General features: G+C 42.9%; 1 long non-coding RNA gene across 1 annotated transcript; it reads left to right on the forward strand.

Moving 5' to 3' along the window:
* Positions 1-193: 193 nt before the first annotated feature.
* On the forward strand, positions 194-17,340 carry LOC142362754 (uncharacterized). The gene is made up of 7 exons (XR_012765266.1): positions 194-249; positions 1,614-1,695; positions 2,349-2,492; positions 5,693-5,982; positions 8,992-9,111; positions 10,375-12,058; positions 12,637-17,340. It is a non-coding gene; the product is annotated as an uncharacterized LOC142362754 (long non-coding RNA).
* Positions 17,341-20,668: the final 3,328 nt, after the last annotated feature.

A 20,668-nucleotide genomic window follows, 5' to 3' on the forward strand; every position in this document is an offset into this window, starting at 1 on the left:
TGGTATTGCCAATAAGAGCTAGTTAATAGATGGAAAATTATTGTTCTTTAATGTGTGCAAAGATTGCGTGACTTCCATAGATGTTCATGCCCTATTTTGCATGCTTCATCTTTTCTCATCTAAATAAACAGCAATCTCTCCCTCTCCCCATGCTATATTATTTGCTGAATAATTTTTTTTCTTCTTTTCCCATAAGGAGAATGAAGTATTGCACGTGGACTTTTTCCAAAATCAAAGCTCTTTCATACGGTTAGCCTTTCTTTTCTATCTTATTGCTGATATTTATACAGATGTACTGGCAAAAACAAATTTATTGCAATATTTATTGGACTGAATTTGGGGTTATTTGTAATGTGGTTAGATAGCTATTTATTAGACATGTCACAGTAGCTATTTAACACTTCTATAGCTGTCTAGCTGGGATTATGACATAAACCAGTATTTATTATATATAATCCAGAAAATGTTACAGGAAGGGTAAATTCTAAGCAAGGAAGACACAACCATCAGAGTAATGGAAGGACAAAGAACAAAAATGTAGTTTTAAACAGCAATTTTCAGCCGGGCTGAAGGAAGGAAATATTTATGGTGTGAGGAAGTCCAGGTGCAGATTTTAAGTTCTCTAAAGTGCACCAGCACTCTGCCTAACAGCTGACCTTTCCTCATGAAATGGACATTTTTCATTTAGAAAAGGAAATTAGAATCATCTTCTCTATGGGTTTTTTTGCACTGATTAAGTAGAGTTAAAAAGTTCTATGGGACCATTTTCTGCAGGGAAGAATTTCCTTAAAAATCAAGTGTTTCACAGGCAGGTGTTACTTTGATATTATGCTTTGTATTAAGGTGGTATTGACCATTGTATTTCACTGAGGGATTCGAATGACAACATTTTTTCCATATCAGTGTTTTTTTTAGCTCTGTGTTTCACTGTTGTGTCACCATGACAGTTTTTTGAAAGATCAGGACAAAAGCTTTCGTTTCTGTTAACATCTATGAGTTTTGGTTCTTTTTCTTATTTCAGTCAGAAAACGAATGCATATATCCAGTATCGCATGAAGCAATCTGGATGAGGCTTGCCTGTAGGGAAGAAGAGATTGTAAGGGCAAAAATTTCCCAAAATAATGATTTCCTGTAATCTTCAGAAAATGTAGATTCTTTAGGAAAACAAATCCTCCATTTTCACATACAGATACAGGCCATCTTAAAATATTTCACCAAAAACGTCAGTCTCATTCCTTCTGGTTAACAGATAGACCCGTTTCTGTGGGAGGATGCGGAGGAGAGAGGAAATGAGGCCACTGGAAGTTTCCACAGGTGTGAGGGTGAAGGAGGGCTGCCGTCAGTCTCCGTTTCTCCTGAAGATGTAGCGGGGGAAGGATGGATCATGTGGTGAAGAGAGTTGTCCTCCTTTTTCTCATGCCTCCTTTTTACACTTTCTCATAGTAAAAGAGTGTGTTTGGAGACAGTGTCACCACTGCGCAGAAGCTTTTGCCTTTCCAGCCTAATTCAAGTTGTCCACTTGACTACCTTCCCTGCATAAGCGTAGTTACCTCATCACAGGACAGCAGCTATTGTGGACCAATAAATATGTATTTATCCTTTGCTTCTTGCAGATGGAAGAGCTGAAATACTCCATCCAGTCTTTAGATATGTCAGCTTTAAATGGCGTAGGATGAGATGCTGAGTAACACAGAGGTAGGAGGGCATGGGGGGAAATTCTTTGTCTGGATCACACATGGACTGGGAAGAGTTTTAATGATGATTTGTAAAAGACTGTAGCTGCCAGCTAAATTCAAGCTCATGCTGGTGAGGAATTACAGTAGGTAATTCAAGGAGACTATACATTTTCTTAAATTCATTAGCTGCCCATAGAGTGTTAAAGACAACATAACTAAAAATAATTACAAAAGAATTATGGAGTTCAAACAGAATGTATTACTCTGCTCACATAAAACTTCAAGGGAGACAAATTAGAGAGGATTATTAGCATATTCCACTTTTTCAACAAATCTTACAAGGAAGGAAAAACATAACAACATAAAGGAGCTGACGATTCATGATTCCATAATAGCTGTATCTGCATTATCCTACCTGCAAAATTTACTGTCTGTAGGTGATGCTGTTAAATATTTTTGATTTCTTAGCCATCTCATTTTTCCCCTGTAAGCAGCTCTGTTGAGTATGGATATTAACCTGCAATCCTCTCCCAACTAAAACTTTCTTTGTCCACCTTACGCTTGGGCAAGGGCTCTAACAGGGAGCAAAGAGCAGCATGCAAAAGCGATCAGAAACACACTCACAAAAGTTCATTTTTATTTGACCTTTTTCATTCTAATCTTTCTCTTGAGGCCTGATCCGGAGTGCGGAGAAATCCGAAGGGGGCTCGCGGGGCTGTGGGTCAGGTTTTTGGGTCACCTGTACCTGGCAAGCGGTGAATAATGAGAAGCACGCTGCACGGTGCCGGCTCCTCGGGCCTTACCCTGATAATGGAGGTAAGAATTTGGACACTGATCTCACTAAGTTCAGTCTCAGGGCTGGAGGACAGCATCACCACTTGCTCCTTTGCAGTTAACGGCAATCACAGACGTTAATGATCAGCAGGCTGGTGTGCCCCAGTAATGCAGCTGACCATGCCCTGATTAACTGGTGCAAGCTGTGCCCCAGAATGTTTTCTCTGTAGAGTTAGCTCTTTTATGGATGGCGATTGTCCAAGAAGTTGTTACAGTCACTGCTGCGACTTGATATGATTACAAGTATATTTCCATGTGTGATTGAGTATTGTGATTGCTGATTTGTCCCTCCCACTGTCCTTCCCATGACAGAAAAAGACATGTTCAAGCCTGGAACAAAAGAGTTAATATAAAGCTAATTTCCCTTACCTACTTTCCGAAGGCGCCAACCTTCCTACATAAATTCCCCTGTCATTAATCTAATAAAGCTCTACTTTGTTCATAATTTACTACACCCTTCAATAAGCATTGTAATATTTGTGCAGGGCAAGTATATAAATCATTGTTGCCTTTCTCTACTTTTTTACTTATCTGGTTCTTTCAAGGTCACTAACCTACCTTATAGCTTTCATCTGGTTTAAATATTCTGCTATTACCTTCTACACCTTTCTTCCTAGTTCATGCCCATTTATATATCTGCAGCTTCTCGAATAGCTATTGATCCATGTCTCCTTGCCAAAGGTTACTAACTTCATCAGCATTAATGATACAAATTACATCTGTTAGGGTTCACTGGCACTTTTTTGCTGGTTAGAAATGGGGTACTGTTTTCTGATTTTGTTGTTATTGACCATCTCTTCTGCTTGGGATACCTGAAAAAAAACAAAGAAAAATAATCTTCAGCAAAATATCCTCATTTTGACACATGTAGGCTTTCAGCACCCAGGTCATTCAGAGAGACTAATCAATCCGTACTGAACTCCAAGAGCCTGAAACGTAGCTGGATAAGGCCCCAATCCAGCAAAGCACTTAAGGATATCCTTATGTAAACATATGATCAGTCCCATTTTCAGTGTGATTTGGCGAGAAGCACGTTTCAGGGTAGAGCATCTCAGGGGATGCTGTTCCTCGCAAGGGCTGTGCAAGACCAGGCTCTACTGGTTGCAAATGCAAGCTTAGTCCATGGTGTCTGGTATTCTTGCACTGGGCAAAGTAACTGTCCTCAAGTGTATTGCTTGTGGGGACATCCCCATGCTTTGGGGGAGCCTGTTGAGGTGCCCCCGCTTTAGAGTCATGGTGTACATTTGTGAGTGTGAGCCCTTGTCCTCTGCAAAGGCAGTGAGCTCTTAGGGTGCCTGAGTTTCTTTTGCTGATTGTTTTAGAGACAATTAAATGATTTAGGAGTCGGCAGAGTAATCACCTGAGTCCTGCAGGACCTGACAGCTGTGCTTGCTGTGTGATGACTGGGAAGAGCATCCTATCTTCTGGCTTCATCAGGTCCTTGAGCCAAATGTGTTGCTGCCATAGGATTGCCATCCTACACTGAAAAACACAGGCAAAGTGAAGTTTTGCCGTAGCCGGCTGCCATGGAGCGAGACTGGGATGGTTATCACCATGGTATGAAAGAAAACAGGGCTAGAAGGGACCTAAGGAGGTCATCTCATCCACTCCCACGCAAACTACTGCTGACATATGTTTGTCTAATGTGTTTCTTTAACCCTGCCAGCAGTGGAGAACCCCAGCCTCCCTAGGCCATGTCCTCCAGTGCCTAATGACCCTTGCAGTAGGGAAGTTTTTCTAGTGCTGAGCTGAACTCTCCCTTGCCGCATTTAAACCCATTACTTTTTGTGCTCTCCCCGTGGATGTGGATAACAATTTATTGCCTTCCTCTTTGAACAAGCATTTTCCATAACTGAAGACTGTTATCACATCTCCTCTCTGTCTTCTCTGCTCTACACTAAATAGCCCAGATAGGAGGATGAAAGCTGGAACTGGGTGTCAGGGAGAAGGAGTTAGAGGCAGAAATCAGAGGGATTAATCCTGCTTCCTGTCCCTACAGAAATGGACTTTTCCTTCCAAAGGAAGCAGGCGGGGGAGGGGGAGACATGCTTCTCGTTGCTGGTGATTCACTAACACATCTCTGTGCACCTGATTGATGGGTTGCTGCCTCACAGCCTAAGGAAGAGGGGTTCGGGCTGAACCTCTGCTGAGCTGCACCACTCCCATGCAGCCTGTGTGCTTGGGAAATAAGGCTTTAATTTCTTGTATTGGTGAGGAGTATATCCAACTCACAGGTCAGCTCCTGGGGCAAGTATGTGGTTTAACTTCTGTGTATCATGAAACCTGTTCCTAGGTGCTGTGCATGTTATGCAGTCAGATGAAACAACAGTTGACCACCGTCACCCTGCAGCAGCATACAGGCAGTCCACCATAAGCCCTGCCCAGGGAGCAGGAGCCCTCTCCTCCAACAGCAAAATGGGGTTTCTGTTGGGACTCTTGCCTTCACCACGTCTGCATGTTTCCCACCCACACGCAGGATGGAAAGCCACCCGCCACACACACTGCCTACATGTGTTTCACAACTTGATTGCTATTCATAAAACCAACACGTGGAACAGGCAAACACTGTCTGATCCAAAACGCCCCAGGGCATATTATGTCAATGTCACATACATTAAGAAAGTACAGCGAGCACTCGCTGTGACTTCTTGTGTTCATAACCCTTTTCCATTATTCACGTCTGCTGTCAGGTCTGTATCACGTACACAGCTGTTGCGTTGTGGCTGTCATAACCTGGAGGAAACAAAAGTAGCTGCCAGCCTGGAGACTTCCAAAAGCACAAAGTGGCGATAACATAGGGAAAAAATAGTTCTTCACCACTTGACGGTCCCAAACAGCTTTCAGTGACACCTTTCGCCTTGCTCTAAGCACTCCAAGAACAGCACATAAAGTGGAGCTGTTTTCCCTAGACATCTGGCCACATGGGATCACAGGTTTATTTACATCAGAGAAAAGGCTGGCTTTGAATATTAGAGGTTGTTTGGGACAGTGGGGAAGTCCTTGGCATTGCAAGCACCTTGCAGACTAGCTCCAGCACACCCAGCCCCTCTCCAGGTCCCCCACTTGCTCATCACTTGAATGTTAAGACTTTCCAGTTCAATTTCACAGTAAAAAAATCTTGATAAATTGCAATCCATCTTATTTTTTTTTTTTAAAACTCCTTTCTTTCCCTTCCTCCCCAGGGACTTTGAAGATGACATTTGTACTTCTGAATTAAAACCACATTTGCCCAACGCTGGGAAGGAAGGAGGCAGGGGCAGAAGCAAGAGAAACTCTTTTGTTGTTCTCCTCATTGTTCCACCTCACCTGCCAGGGCCAAGCTCCAAAATAATTCCTAACAGCTGAGGTTAGCTGGGGACACCTAATCCCGGAAAGCTGGCTCTGAATTCCAGCACATGGTGTTTGAGTTTCATCAACAGCCATTTACATGTAATTCCCCCAAACCTCTGAAGAAGTGTGAGTATATGCACAGGTACGTGCTTATTTAATTGAAAAGAAAAACACATTTTTTTCAATAAATCAGAGCCTAAATGGCATCAACAGCAGTGGTAATATTCAACTTTTTAAAGCTAAGCAAGCTTAGGAACTGTTTTGAGGATGCAATGGAGTCTTTTGAGCGCTGTCTAAACAGCCATGTCTATAGGATGCCCGAGAATTCTGATTCTTAACCAAAGCAAGGGCTGGTTCCTCTGCTGATTCCCTGTAAGGAAAAAGACTGCTCTGTGCAAATGGAGCGCAAAGCATCTTGTCAAGTTTGCCGAGACCTGTCCTGTTTGTTTACAGAGGGGCGTAAGGAGCATCCTGGCAACACAACAGAGAAAAACCTCTTGGGGTTCAGCTAGACTGAAGTGGGAGGATGTAGCAGCAACGGGCCCGCCCTGAGGGAAATATACCTTTCTAGGCATGGACAGGGACCAAATGGGATGTGTTGGGTAAAATTGCAGGTTTCTTTTTTCTTTTGGAATCAGTCATCAGGGGTGACGTGCTATTTGTCTCAGGGGAGTTTGAATTTTTTCAAAGGGAGTTCCCCGGTTGGCCCTAAGTATTAATGACCCAAAGATAAAACTCCCTGCCACTTCTGTTGTGCAACTTCCCAGCAAGAAAATTTCCAGCATCTTTAGTTTTGGTGGTGTTTGCTTTGAGATCACACACTTTTCATTAAGAAAAAGCTTTGGTTTTGCTGTTCAGCCAATTGAAATGAGTAATGAAAATGTTATTTGTATGGGACAAAGGAAATATTTGCTTCTCAATTATCTCATCTTACCAATTGATTGCCATGGGATTGCTTGGATGTGTGCAGTGTACAGCATCCGGTCCCCCTGCTCAGAGCAGGGCTTTAGCCCAGCCGGTATAAACCAACCCAGGGGTGAAAATCAGAGTAAAAGTTGTCAGAAATCTAAGGGTTGCCTCTCCCACAGATCCAGCTTAGCCTCCATCAGGAAATAATTTGAGTGTCTGAAAAGAATGTCCTAAAAATATTGGAAGTCTCTGTGGAAGATGAAACACTGGAGAATATTGATAATTAAAAACATTGTCTAGAAACAAAAAATCAAAATAATATCTAGACAAAAGTCTTTCAAGGAACAGGTGTTTTCTGTTGTTCAGTGCAGACATCACCGATAGCCTGCTAGTGTGCAAAGTACCTGTTATCACTGAAAACCAATGATATAAATCCATAGTATGCCTGAATTTAAATCAGAAAGGGGAAACAATTCATATAAAGGTTTACAATATTACAGTAAAATTTCCCTGAGATGCAAAAACATCTCATATTTGACTTGAACATAATAATCTTCAAATACTCATAGTTGAAAACATTTCCTACATGCTGTTTCCAAAATAGGTGTCATGGGACAGCAACTGTGTCCTGAGCTGATTTCAAAACCATGGCAAATAATGTTCACATAAACACAGAAGAAAATGTCGCATCAACAGAAATGAAAGGGGGAAAAAGATGGTCCAGGTCTTTGTGTCAAGGATGGAGAAAAAGATAGAGAAAAGGCTTAGACAGGAAAGCTAGAAAAGCCAACTTGGAGAAGCAATGTCATTCCCAGCTCACAAACCCATCCGTGCGGTCTGCCTGGTTATGATCTATTCCCCCTTGGCTCCACTCTCACAGCTGCGTACTGCCAAGAAGTAGGTCAGAAACCTATTTTTGTCTCTGTTCTTCTGTGGCCACATCGCAGTCCCTACTCCTGTGCAGAGATGGGAAAACCTCTGAACGGAGGCGGTAAGACCAGACCCATCCTGCACAGTGCTGGGCTGAGCAGGGTGACCTGTGCCCAGCTCCCTCTATAGTCAGTGGCAAGAGAGAAAAACGATGTCTCCAGCAGCAGGGATTGTCGCTGGGGGTGCCCGTCTCCCTCCGCTTGCTGGAGAGGGGTTCGAAGGGAATTAGGGATTTAGTCTGTGGTGAAGTGCCCAAATTTAACAGGATGAATCTGAGCCAAAGCATGCGTGATGTGCCAGCCCCATCCAGGAAGCCTGCATCCAAGTAGCGCAGAAGATTTTGGTGTTCACCCAGCTCTCAGTGGTCTGGTTAGAGAGCGGCCTTGCAAACACTTGTGCTAATGTGGCTGAGGGTGGGGATGAACTGGGACATGAGGCAGAAGCAGGGAGCTGGGGATGAAGCAGAAGGAACTGGGTTGTTTAGTACTCCCGGCTGAGCGCTGCCTGTTTTTCCTGCGGTCCCCTAGGTCTAATGATTTTATACCTCTGCTTGCTAACATCCTTCTTTCCTACCTAGGCAGCAGTTCCTCTCCCCCCACCTTGTGGGGTTTTTTTTTCTTTCAAATTATCCAATTGATTAACATAATTCACTTAAATTCAGCAATTGTTTTCAACTAGTACTTATCTTTGAAGTTAGCTAGAAGACAAGGTGCTCTGATTTTCCTGCCATATCACCTAGAAATTAAAAATAATAATAATAATAAATTAACCTGAAGATATTATCTCTCCTTGCAGACTTGCCTTATTTGTATTTTTGTGTCACAAGCGCCAAAATCCTCGTCTCACTGCCTCACCCCTCTCCTGTCAATGCAAAGCAAAGGCTGGCAGGGACAGTGGTTTTGCCGTTCTGGAGCCCTATGACCTTTGGAGGACAAGTGATCTATCTTCCCATGGGAGACGTTGCGTTTTGCTGCTAGTCAACAAAATACTGTCCCCAAGTGAACAGTTTTACAGGTGGCAAACCCTGCCAATGCTCCTGCCTCAGGGCTTGGCACTGTCCTAAAACTCTTTGCCATTTGTCCCCACTGTGGTGAGTTGCAGGAGATGCCAAGCAAGAACATTAATCATAACGTTCACCTCTAATTATGTTTCCCTAAAATATCTGCAGGGTTCACTCAAATGCTGCGCTACTTTGGCCGAGGGAGTTGCAGTCTCTGTGACATGAAAACAAACTGCAAAGCTGATGCCTCATCATTCTGCTTCTAGCAGGTCTGGAGTCCAGCTTTTCAGACCAATTCTTCCCTTTTCACAGTGCATCTGTCAAGATTCCCGCTCTGGAAAAGAAGATCAGAGCAAATGGGGACCGAGGAGAACAAAAGCTGACCCAAACCTTTGACCTAAACTTAACATAAAGCCAAATGAAACCTTAGAGGTTTGTAAACCTTCATGAAACATTTCCACCTCCTGCTCCCCTCTCCTTTATCTTTAGTTTCTTTATACTTCTACACTTACTGTTTCTAATTGAAAGTCTAATGTAAAGCCCACTAAATTAATGGAAAGACTCTCACTGACTTTAGAGGCTTTTGATTCAGCCTCCCAAAGAAAGGAAATAATTTCTTTAATGAAAGCATCTTTAAACTTAAGAGAAAACAAAACCTGAAAAGAGATAGGGAAAATCAGAGGTCAAATGCAGTTTTCCAGCTAGCAGCACATGTTCTTGATCCAAACCATGCCCACAAAATTGATACGGATATTCTTAACCCAGGAAAATAAAAATCACTGTACACAAACAGAGAATTGCTGAGCTAAAAGTGAACTGGTTTAAAAAGCTATAATGTCGGTTTGTAACAACTGGAAATATTGCTGTTCTTTACTGTCAGCTTGTGCTGTAGAATACCACTGGTAATCGGCTGGCGTTTATGACCTGAAGTTTCCATTTGTGTGTGTGAGATTGAATCTTTCCCTTTGTGCCAAAATCGCAACAAAAATGTCAATCACATGAAAGCTTTATTAGGGAAAGAACTCTCTGCTACTGATACAGTTTTGAACTTTCTAGGTGACTTTTGTCAGACGGGGGTAGAAATGTGATCGTTTATAGGGCTTAATAATACATGAGCTTCCCTGAATGTTGCATTAGATGGTCAGAATAAGAGTGTTCCCTCTGCATTATATTCTGGATTCATGGATGAAGAAGGTTGATGGTGTAAAGCTGTCATTTGGCAGAGACAGTTCTGATGGGTTGGTGTTGCCACTTCAGAGCTTGGTCACCTCTAAAGTACTGACCTGCCTTGAGCTCCTATTTTGCATGGACAAACTGAGTGGGTTTTGTGTGAAGACTGGTATGGCTACGTATTTTACTTGTGAATACACGCACAGTCTATCTGGAGAATAATTTCCCAATATTTGGGTAATGGACAGTTTTGATTTTCACAGTCACCAGGTAGGCGCACACAGAACAGTGTGTGCTCCAGAGACTGTTACTCGGTCTTAATGGAAAACACAGATGTGGTAAACGGTCCTAGGAAGAGGCTGCTAATAGGCAGCTACTGTTGGTTCATAATGCTGCTGTAATTGAGCATTATTTTATCTTGTCATTTATATGCAAATTTTACATGGCATAGTTTTTTATGTCATTGTCTTTTTCTTAATTTTCTTTTCTTCTCCTCTGTGTCTTTTTTCCCTTCTCTCCTACTAGGTTTTCTGTTTCTGAACTCCTCCAAAGCAATCTTCAGTGCCAGCTCTGGAATGTGGGGTCTCTGCCACCAATATGCTCTCTGTCTCCCTCGGAGTGCCCGACGGCAGCGATGGCACCGTCTCGCTGGGGGACCTTGCAGTGGGCACGCTGACAGGCTTGCTGCCTCCAGAGCATCTGCTGGATGACTTTGTCTTTGGAGGCTTGGCTAGTTCTGTCCATTCACTAAACATCACTCAGCTCCTAAAGGAAGTACAGACCTTGACCCAAAGGTGCTGGCTGAGGTCTGTGGACCATCCAGTGCAGGGCAGCAGTGGTGGAGGGAATGCTCTGGAAAGAGAGATCAGGGACAGAAGAAATGATCCTATTTGGTTTTTTCAGCCCAAGTTAGAAAGGGAATAATCTGTGTGTTGGCCCAGTGACAATCTATTTTGACTGTCAAGACTTAGAAATCTTGTCTTTTTCTCCCCACTCATCTTGGATCCACTTTTTCATTGGCTGCAATGTGTCCACTGGTGTGTTTTTAATAAATATTTGATCTATCTGTTTCTAGAAATCATACGGGGCATGAATAACTGGAAATGAAGCAAAATGTACCAGACACAAACTCAGCGCATTCTCTATAGCTCATATTCTCTGAAGACTCATTTGTCCCTTTCCTCCTTTTAAATATTTCCTCTCTTCTTTCTGGCCTGATCTTGTTATTTGTTTCATTTGCTATTTGTTATCCAACTCTTGGCAAAATATCAGGGAAACCTTCCTGACAGTGAACTGGGAAGAGCTTTCTTAAGGGAACAACAACAGCTTCTTTACTTGGGAGAGCTGAAAACGAGACAAGCCCAAATATTGTCTTTGCTGAGACAAAGTTTGTGAGTTCTGCAATGTGCGTTGTTGGACTCAGTTTTGTAGCTGATGAAGCTTGTCCAGCTGGACTTTTCTTTGGGTTTTACAGGGTTTAAGGTGTCATTTCTCCCTGTAAAACTTGCCCCTCTGCTATGACAGTGGTCAAGTAGGCAGCAAAAGAGGGATGGACCCAGCTGCTGTCTGGTGGGAGCTGAGCTCTATGTGTGTGGCTCCATAGAGGTGGTGAGTCTTCTCATCCAGGGGTGGAGATGCCTTTCTGGCTACGGGCAGCCTGGACAGTCATTAAAACAAGCGAATTCCATACTTTCATCTGTCCTGAGCCTACAGCATCCTCAGCCCAGATGAGATGGGCTTAGACCCAGTCTGGGCCTCAATAAACTTTTCACTTTCGCAGTTTCACTGAAAGTTTGACTTTGCTCTGGGATTATCCTGACATTCGGCTGCTCCGGGGCTGCTGGGTTCCTCTCTGTCTCCTCTCCAGCTGAAAGTTTTTAGCTGAGCTGCACAAGCGTGTCCTAACTTCAGAGCAAACTCCAGCAAAGGCAGCTCCAGCTGCAGCTCGCAGCCTGCCAGAGAGACTCCCCTGGCAGGTCTCCGACCAGCCTGTTACTACAAGTTCGCCCCAACCGGCTATTCTGGCAAACGGGAAAATCTGCATGAAGTTCATATTAGTTCAACATTAGCTCATGTTGCCAGCAATTCAGTAGCTCCTTCTAACTGCTTGAATCGCAGCTGAAAGATTTAAGCGCTCTTGCCATGCAGCCTCTCTGAGAAAGTCATGAAGGTGGACAAGCACTTAGTTTTCACAGGTATCATGGCACAGGTGAGTATGATGTTTTCTGAAAGGACTGAAGATTTTAAGTCCTAATACATAGTTTGCGTCTCTGCAAGGTGTAATAGCATTTAGATTAACTTTCAAAACAGCATAGGACATAGAAAAAGTAGTTTTATGTAATAATTTTCATTTCCACTCACTGATTCAGTGAGGTCTTACACCAATTGTAAAAAAACAAATATTTACAAAGCCTTTCTTTTAAAATAGCTTCTAACGCTTTGGCTGTATGTATGAAAACACAGCCTGTTCAAAAGCAGTTTCTCCCCCTAAAGCACTCTGCATTATGACCTCTGTAACACCTTCAGCTGCTGCAGAGACCTTGCAGAGCTGAGGATGTTCATGCTAAATAGATTTTGCATTTTGTTTTGTAAGTTTGTCAGAAGTCTTTCTGCTAAAAAAAAAAACCAAACCCAAAAACTGTGTTGGTCAAATTTTGGAGAAGGATTGATTGGATTTCCATTTTAATCTGGAAATTGAGTCAAATTTCAGCAGGTTTTTAATGAATGGTGTTATGCAAATATTAGCAACATAGCTGACATTTTCTGTTCTCTCCTGACTTATTATAGATTAACAAGGACTAACTATTGTCTCATCCCTTGTGTTGGGTGAACGCCACGTAGTCTGGGCTAAAACTAATGAGTCAACCGCAGTCCTCTACCAGATCTGGAGCAAGGCGGGGGCTTCTACGGCTCCTCAGAAATTTCTACAGTGCAAAAGGTAGCACCACGTCCAAAGACCTGGTCTGGTATCTGCTCACACACCGCCTGGAGAAGTACCCTCAGCGTCTGGAGCAAGGCCCACTTCCATCCTCCTGGAAAGGGCTTTGCAAAGAAGAAGCAAAACTCCTCCCTGGTGCTGCACAGAACAGACGGTGGCTTTGCAGGGACGCCTGTGGGAAGGGACATCCGTGGGAAGGGTTGGCTCCTGCCCGGCCCCGAGAATGGGAGGCATGTCCGCAGTGGGAGGCAGCGCTCACAGGGTTCCCAGCTCTCACCACTGAGCATTGTTCAGAACAAACATGGATGCTGTATATGAATGTAAATCTTAATTTGTGGTTTTTACACCCACCACATTTCTTGGAGTTGACATTTTCTGGAACTTTCGGGCTTTTTATCTCTAGGCTGTTGTTTTGTTGGGGTTTTTCTTTTGTTCATTTTATAGAAAACTAACAGCCCATGTTTTTTCACCTACATAATAAAATAGCCTGCAGTCACACTGACCCATGCTTTAGTCAAAGCAGCTGCGTAATGCTGTCCTCTACTCAAAGGTGTACAAACCTGCAGGGCAGGGTTGGTATAACGTGGTACAGCTGCGCCATGACATTGCTTGGGTGGATGCTGAGAAATCTGGAGGAATTCCCTGGGGAAATGTGGAGTTGGGGAAAAAAAAATATGCCTGCTTCACCCACTGTTCCACTTTATACCCAACAGTGGGAACAAAGTGACTTCTTTTTCAGAAATGCCTTGGACCAACTGTGACTGAACAGCACACAGGCTGTTTCTTGTTCCTGACAGTGCCGAAAACACGCAGACTGTTTTCCAGGTGGAATAAAGTCAGAGCTAAAGAGATACAGAAGAGAGAGCGAGGAAATTCAAGGCAGCAGTTATTTAGCGTAAGTGCAATATTATTCATTGTAAAATGTCAGCCCTTTGTGCTGCCTTCATAGTTTAAAATAAAAAATATTTTTCTGCTTTTTTATGAGTACTGGAAAGCTCCTTGCTCCTCCCTTTCTGTGGCAGAAGATACTGTATTAATATTTGGTCAAGGCTTTGGTGTGAGGTATGCAGTGCTCACCTCTGAAAATCAGATTAAGATTTTCCCTGAAGATGGAAAAAAGATGGGACAGTCACCCTTTTTCTGGGAATTTCCAGCCAAGGAGAACAGTTATGCAATTTAGTTCATTGGCAAGTGTGCTGCCGTGCAGAATATTGGGTCCCCTTGTTGGGCACGAGATGACAGGTGTGTGGAGGTGGCAGGATTGTTGTCACCTCCTGTTCTACCATCATCAGGTGTGCAGCTTTGGGAGACATTGTGACCTACCACGATCCTTTTCTCAAAGCTATCCCTTCATCCTTTACCAGTCAGCATGGTGGATTTTGGCACATTAGGCAAAAAAATCAAACAGACCCAGGTGGAAGAGACTGGTAGTATTCCCAGACAGGCGTTTATGTACATTCCCCATTGGTTGAAAGTTTCTAGTCTAGTTTCGAGGACACTTTAATTTTCAAATCCTTTTTCCATTGGATGTGTGTGTGTGAAGTCAGGTAGCAGAGAGAAAGGCTGGCACAAGAATATATGCCTATCTACTTGATTTCTATTGTATACCATAATTATAGTAGCACACACTTTGGACTGACAGCATTTTTCAGCAACAGAGTACTTCAGAAATATTAATCTCACATCAGCTATTTGTGTTGACTATTGCCTTCTTCAGCAGGTGATGTGAGCCAATATTATCCTACTTTTATAGACAGTAAAATGGAGAGAGAAAGAAAGATTAAGTGACTCACCTAAGGTCAAGCAATATGTCCAAGAGAAAACCTAGTTAGGGCTGTGGATTACTGCCTCCCAGTGATGAAGAAATGTGTGCAAGTTCTGAGAAGCTAATGTATGTGCACCTACGATAAATTAGAAATGATACTAACTTAGGAGTTTACTTGTTCACCAGCGTGAGGGACATTTTCATTGCATAGTATTGCAAAAGCCAGCAAGACACATTGCTTACAGGCAGCAATGGCCAGATCTTGCAAAAAGTCGCCATATTCCTATTTGTGCAAATCCCATGGACTGCAGTTTCTTAAAGGAGAGCTGGATCTTCAGCAGGTGATTAATAACAAGGCTAGAGTTGCGATCAGCTTGTGATTTGGCAAAAATGGCCAAAGTTTTAACTCTTTAAACCTCTTCTTGTCACTATTGGCCATTTGCCATTCCATTAGCTAAAAGGGATTAATACTGATGGGACTATTTCCCAAATATGGGGATTGGCTACATTATGAGAGAAGAGGAAAAAGTTGTTTGTCCATGCGACTTGTACAACAACAAGTCTTGAGGTAGCAGCACCCCTGAAATTGAGCACTGACAGTACGGTAATTTTAGGAAACTACTCATGCCTTAAAAGTTGAGTAAATTCCAGTAAAAAAAAAATGGCGACATTGAAAAATTGTTTAATAACAGGGCTGATGTATTTGTACATGGGGGAAAGGAGAAGCCAGGCCTTTTGTTACTGGACTGTCTTCTCTTACGTTGCATTATGAATGCCATACAAGGAAGCAACCTCTGCAGAATAGGTCTAATTGCTAACTAATTATCTTTCAACAAAAATGAGCAGGGTCACAGATTTTACTTGGCTTGGATGTTTAAAGGCAAATTATAAGTTACTTCATAAAACAACAGAATCATTAAACATTGATTTACATGTTTATTTTGCTATAAGAAATGAAATTGTTATTGGAACGTAATTAAAAAGAGGTTTATGTGCTTGTATTCCCCATAGACTGTTATAGTCTAGTAATATAGCAATATTCATAAATCATACCAAAGTTTTCAAATTTCCTTAGGAGTGACCTAGACAAGAAACCCTTAACAACTTGCTGAGAGACTTTGAAATTAAATTCATCTGTAATATTATCATGACTAATTTATGGCTAGTTTGGTTGTTACAAAGACACATTTAAAGAAACTGGAGTACCTGGTGAGGATAAGGTAAAACATGGGGTTTAGTATCATGTAGTTATTCCACTAGAAATATTTATTCTGTGTTTCATTACTTTACTGAACATGGCAAACCAGTCTTTTCCTTGAAAGACAGGAAATCTTAATTATATAATGAAACATGTAAATATTAGGCCTTCTACCAAGCAATACGGGGAAAATGCTTGATATGAAATTAAATCTTTTTGTAGCTATTGAAGGACTCCGTTCCCTTTTCCTTCAGACCTAATTGTGCATGGGTATGAACACACATGCAGCAGCATGCACACGCATGTACTCTCTATACATACATGTGTATGTAAAAATATACACATGCTAAAGCACACATATGGTCTCCAGCTTAGAACAGGCTGAATAGTAAAATATTATTAAAGCTGAGACAGACATTATCTGGCACAATCTGAACTATGTTTCTGCAATGCCCAGCATCCCTGAAGCCGGTTTTCGTCCCACTGCAGCCTTTGAACTTCCTGCAAGGCTCATTATGCCAAATTGAGATTGATGACAAAGTGAAACATTTTGAAATTATTAAAGGTATTTGTTTTTCCTTTAGTTTCTTTTACCACAGAATGAAAATGATGAAAAGTCATTCTTTTTTTCACAGTAATTACGTGCCTGACTTCTCAAATTTTATGCGGGCAGTAAACTCCCTCTGAACTCTGTGTGTGCTGGGACCCATCTCATAATCATCTTACTTTATTCCACTCCAGCATCATCATTATCTCTTGTTTGAGATGCGGATTTTCATTCTGTCCTTGCTGGTTAAGACCAGTGAATCATTTCAGGCAGGAGTAAAGCTAAAATATTTCTTGGTGTATATCTTTTCATGCCACCTGTCTTCCAGTAAGTGGCTTCCTATTGCTGTTGAACCTTCTAGCATGTCAAGTGTCTGTAGGTGACCTTCTCTAGGACTTCTCGTCCTTACTGACCGCTTTTCCACCTACACCCAAGAGGCTGAACCACAACGAAAGCACTGAGCCACCAAAACTCCCGAGATCATCATCTTCCCAGCCACTCTGTGTGGTGACAACTTGGCATCGTACAGTGAGAAGCAGTTTACAAGAGCCCCTATGACTGACCAGAGATCTCCGCCATGTCCCAGTCACCCTGCAGTCACGTCGCTGCCTACGGCCAGCTGGCTGATGGCTGGCTCAGTGCTGCACCCCTGATTCAGCGTGTGCCCTCCCAGCACTGCCCATATGGCGACTGTGGCGAACACGTAAAGTCCACGGCAAGTATTCAGCCAGCGGCAGCGCGAACCAGTGCGCTCCCTATTTAATATGCAATGGAAATGAGCTGCAGCTAAACTCTTTGTACACATCCTTTATGTGAGAGAAGCGTCAATATTTCTGTAAATCCACCAGGGAATTTATTAATCTCAGCCTCCATCAACCATGAATTACCCTGGTTACTGGTGCAATTCAGAAGCATATACAGCCATAATGAGAAAGTACCGTGGTTTCCCTTCAAGTAATATTGTGGTTATTGCTGATAGTTACTGCCTTTGTGAAGTATTAACGCATGGTTATAGTGCAGTCATGTAGCAAAAATATAGGGGCCTGAAGGGTGTTACTTAGCAACACATGTTAATGTTGAGGTGGTAATGAAGAAGTGGAGTAAAAGAAACACAAAGTATATTGGAGTCATAAAATAAAGTGCAGTGTGACTTGAGAAAGCTGTTCTGAAAATAAAGGTGTTGTCTATTTCTCTTTTTGCCATGTGAGTATGGTAGAAGAACTTAAGAGCTGATTTGAAGCAACACATTTGAAATATCTAAGTAACAGAAACAAGCATTGCGTTGTGGGTTTTTTTTATCATTCCTGCTGCCTGGGAAAAGCATCAGTATTTCTGGGCTGTTGAAGATCCTCTCATCGTCATTTCAAACCCATTCTGAGGCACTAGCCGGCCAATTAAAATAATCTCTCCTTTGGAAAGCTAGCATTCGTCAGCATTAAGAATGAAGGCTTCTTTCTACTACATCTGTTTACCCCATTCATTCATTTACATAACTCCCTCCACCATTAATCAAGCGCCTGTAGGCATATCTCAAGGAAAGGGTAAGGCCATAAAAATAAAGGCAGACATTTCCAGTTATAGATGAACCTTCCACAAGTTGCAGATCTGTCTCAGGCACTTATCTTAGTTTATCTCCACCTGTTTAAATTGGAAAACTCACAAAAATCCATCTCCCATGAGATTTCCAAGGTTTCTTGATTTCGTTTGGGTCAGAACTGCCACAAGAGATGCATTTCTCAGAGCATTTCTGAGCTGCTGCCAGGAACAGGGAGTGCTGGACTGTGCCACTTAAAAAAAAAAAAAAAAAAAAAAAAAAGAGTTTTCTTTGAAAAGTCACCAAATTTTATAAGCTTTAAAAATAAAAATTTGGCCTAGTTCAGTCTTGGGTATGATTAAAAGAGCTGCTCTGATTTATTGGTGTCAAACAAAGTATGTTTGGGTAGAACATTATTTTGTAATGGAAAAAGTGTCAGTGGAAGCACTGCTTATCAGCACTGCTTAGACTGGATGAGGACTGAGGCTTAAATTGTAAGAGTCTTTAACACAGGAGAGAAGGAAGACTGCTCAAAATGTTGTAACTAGAAGGCCATCTCTTAGTCTCCCAGATAATGGTTACTGTGAAGTCAACCTCAACAACATTTGGAGTTCTGCTGATTAAATAACAGATAATATTTGCCTGCTTTGCACCTCACCCTGGTCCTGCAAAGCAAATGGGAAAAAGTTTCTCATTCCTATCTCACCAGAAGTGCTGAGCCCTGAACACAGAGTTTGGGGAATGTTTCACAGGAGAAAATTTCTGTATACGTGAATTTAATAAAAAAATAATATTCTCCAGTTGGTAACATAGTTGTTTCCCACTGTCCTTTATTTTTGCCCTTTTTCTTTTTTCCTGGTAACTGACAAAGTAATTTTACTTTGACTAAGTTCTTGTTCTTGCACATGGCTTTACCCACTGAGATGCTCTACCAGAGCATTACCACCAGGACACGTCTGCCAGGGACTACCCAGAGACAAATGGAAAATCGAATCTGACTGGTGATGCAGGGGAGCCAAGCCTGCTGTTAATAAACCAGTCTGTTTCACCACATGCTAGTTCCACCAAAATAAAAAAAATCATTATTCTTCTGAAGCATTTTTAATAAAAGAACCTCTCTGCAAAGGGAGACCTTACTAAGAGAGCTACTCATGCCCTTCCTGAAACCACCATGTTCATTTTTCCTCAAAACATGCAACTGAGGTGACTTTTGGTTTTAAATTTGCTTTAAGATGCCCTCAAGGGCAGCTGAGGCCCTTAACAGGACAAAATTTGTAGCAAATATAAATTTAGTTTGGTGAACTTGGGATAGATATGATATGGAAAAATCAACGCTGACAGGAAAACTAACATGAAAAATTATACTGGAACTAGCAGAGTCCTCTGCACCTACACACATTTCTTCTAGCAGAAGTTCTGGCTGTCCCACTTTTGGGCAACCACTCTTGGTCAAAATGTTCCAGACGTTAAAAAAAGGTGGTCCTCATTTTGTAAACTTTAGCAGTGTCTATTTTGGATTAACATAATTGTCTTCTGTCTTAAGATGTTTAATCATTATTTGAAAGCAACTTGATGAATAGAAGAGCGTGTACTCCCACTTGGGGCAAATGTATTTTTGGAGTGATTCATAATAATTAATCTTTGTCCAAGTGGAATGCATTAATTTCTCCTACTGCTGGTGACTGTACTTCTGTTTCTTTTCCTGAGTTAGGTGGTTCTGCTCCAGAGGCATACTTGCTGATTAAATTGGACCGCGACTGGGTACTCAGGTTATGTCACTATTATCCAAACGATCTTTTAAAGAACACAGAGTACTTGTTTTTGCAGATATCGAGTGCTCCACATTTAATCACGGACCTTTGTAGCTTGTTATTTCTAGAATTCAGATTACTGCAATTTAAAAGTCTCTCTGTCCTTGCCAGTGCTCAGTGACATAAAATCAACCTGCACATTAAGAAAAAAAAGCCCACAAAAGTTGTCAAGTTGCACTGAGGGACGGAAAGAGAAAGCATGCTTTATGGTGATCTATAATTTCCTAATATTTTCCATGTAGCCAGAACTTTATTTTTCAGAGTGCTGCTACCGATGACAGTACCCAGGCGGCGGGGGTCCCCGGCGAGCGTGGGGTCCCGCGGTGCGGGTGGGTTGCAGATGCCTAGCGAGACAGGGTTCATACCCCGCAGAACGTACAGTGCCGGCAGGCAGCGAGAGGGGGAAGGGGAGCCAGGCAGAGGACGAGATTTCTCGCAGTTGCATGCCTCTCCTCGGCAGGACCAGCCACGAAACCCCAGGATTCGCCTCGTCTTTTCTTCTCCCAACCCTGCTGTGGGCTGTCCCACATCCCTGGGGTCGCTTGGGGACGGCCCGAGCTCGCTGGGGGATGCCGAGCTGCTGTTGTGGAGCAGGGTGCCTGTTGCCATTTTCCTCCTGCCTCCTCCTCCTCCTCGGCTCCAGGGATTGCGGCGAGGACGCAGACAGAGCCAGCACAGCCTCTGCAGCCCTCGATGGACTGAAGTGCTCCAAGTTCCTTTTTTAGTAAAATCGCTTTGTCTCGAAAGCACTGCGGAGCAGAGCCTGCTCGCTGCCGCTGCCCCCCTCCCGGCGCTCGGCGCGGTGGAGGTGCCAGGCCAACATGCCAGAAATGCTCCTTCTCCCCAGAGACGCAGCAGCCCGGGGCCCCGCAGCCCGTACCCCAACCCGAGCCCCAGCCCAGCGTCGGGTTTAGCCAGGAAGCACAGCCCATCCTCCCTGCCCCATCAGGTCCCTCTCGGGTGAGGGCTGGTGGCAGCATTGCTCCTTTGTTCCTTTGAAATGTGGCATGTAAGGAATGGACAGAA

Source organism: Opisthocomus hoazin, chromosome 11 (genome assembly GCF_030867145.1).
Source record: "Opisthocomus hoazin isolate bOpiHoa1 chromosome 11, bOpiHoa1.hap1, whole genome shotgun sequence".
NCBI lineage: Eukaryota > Metazoa > Chordata > Aves > Opisthocomiformes > Opisthocomidae > Opisthocomus > Opisthocomus hoazin.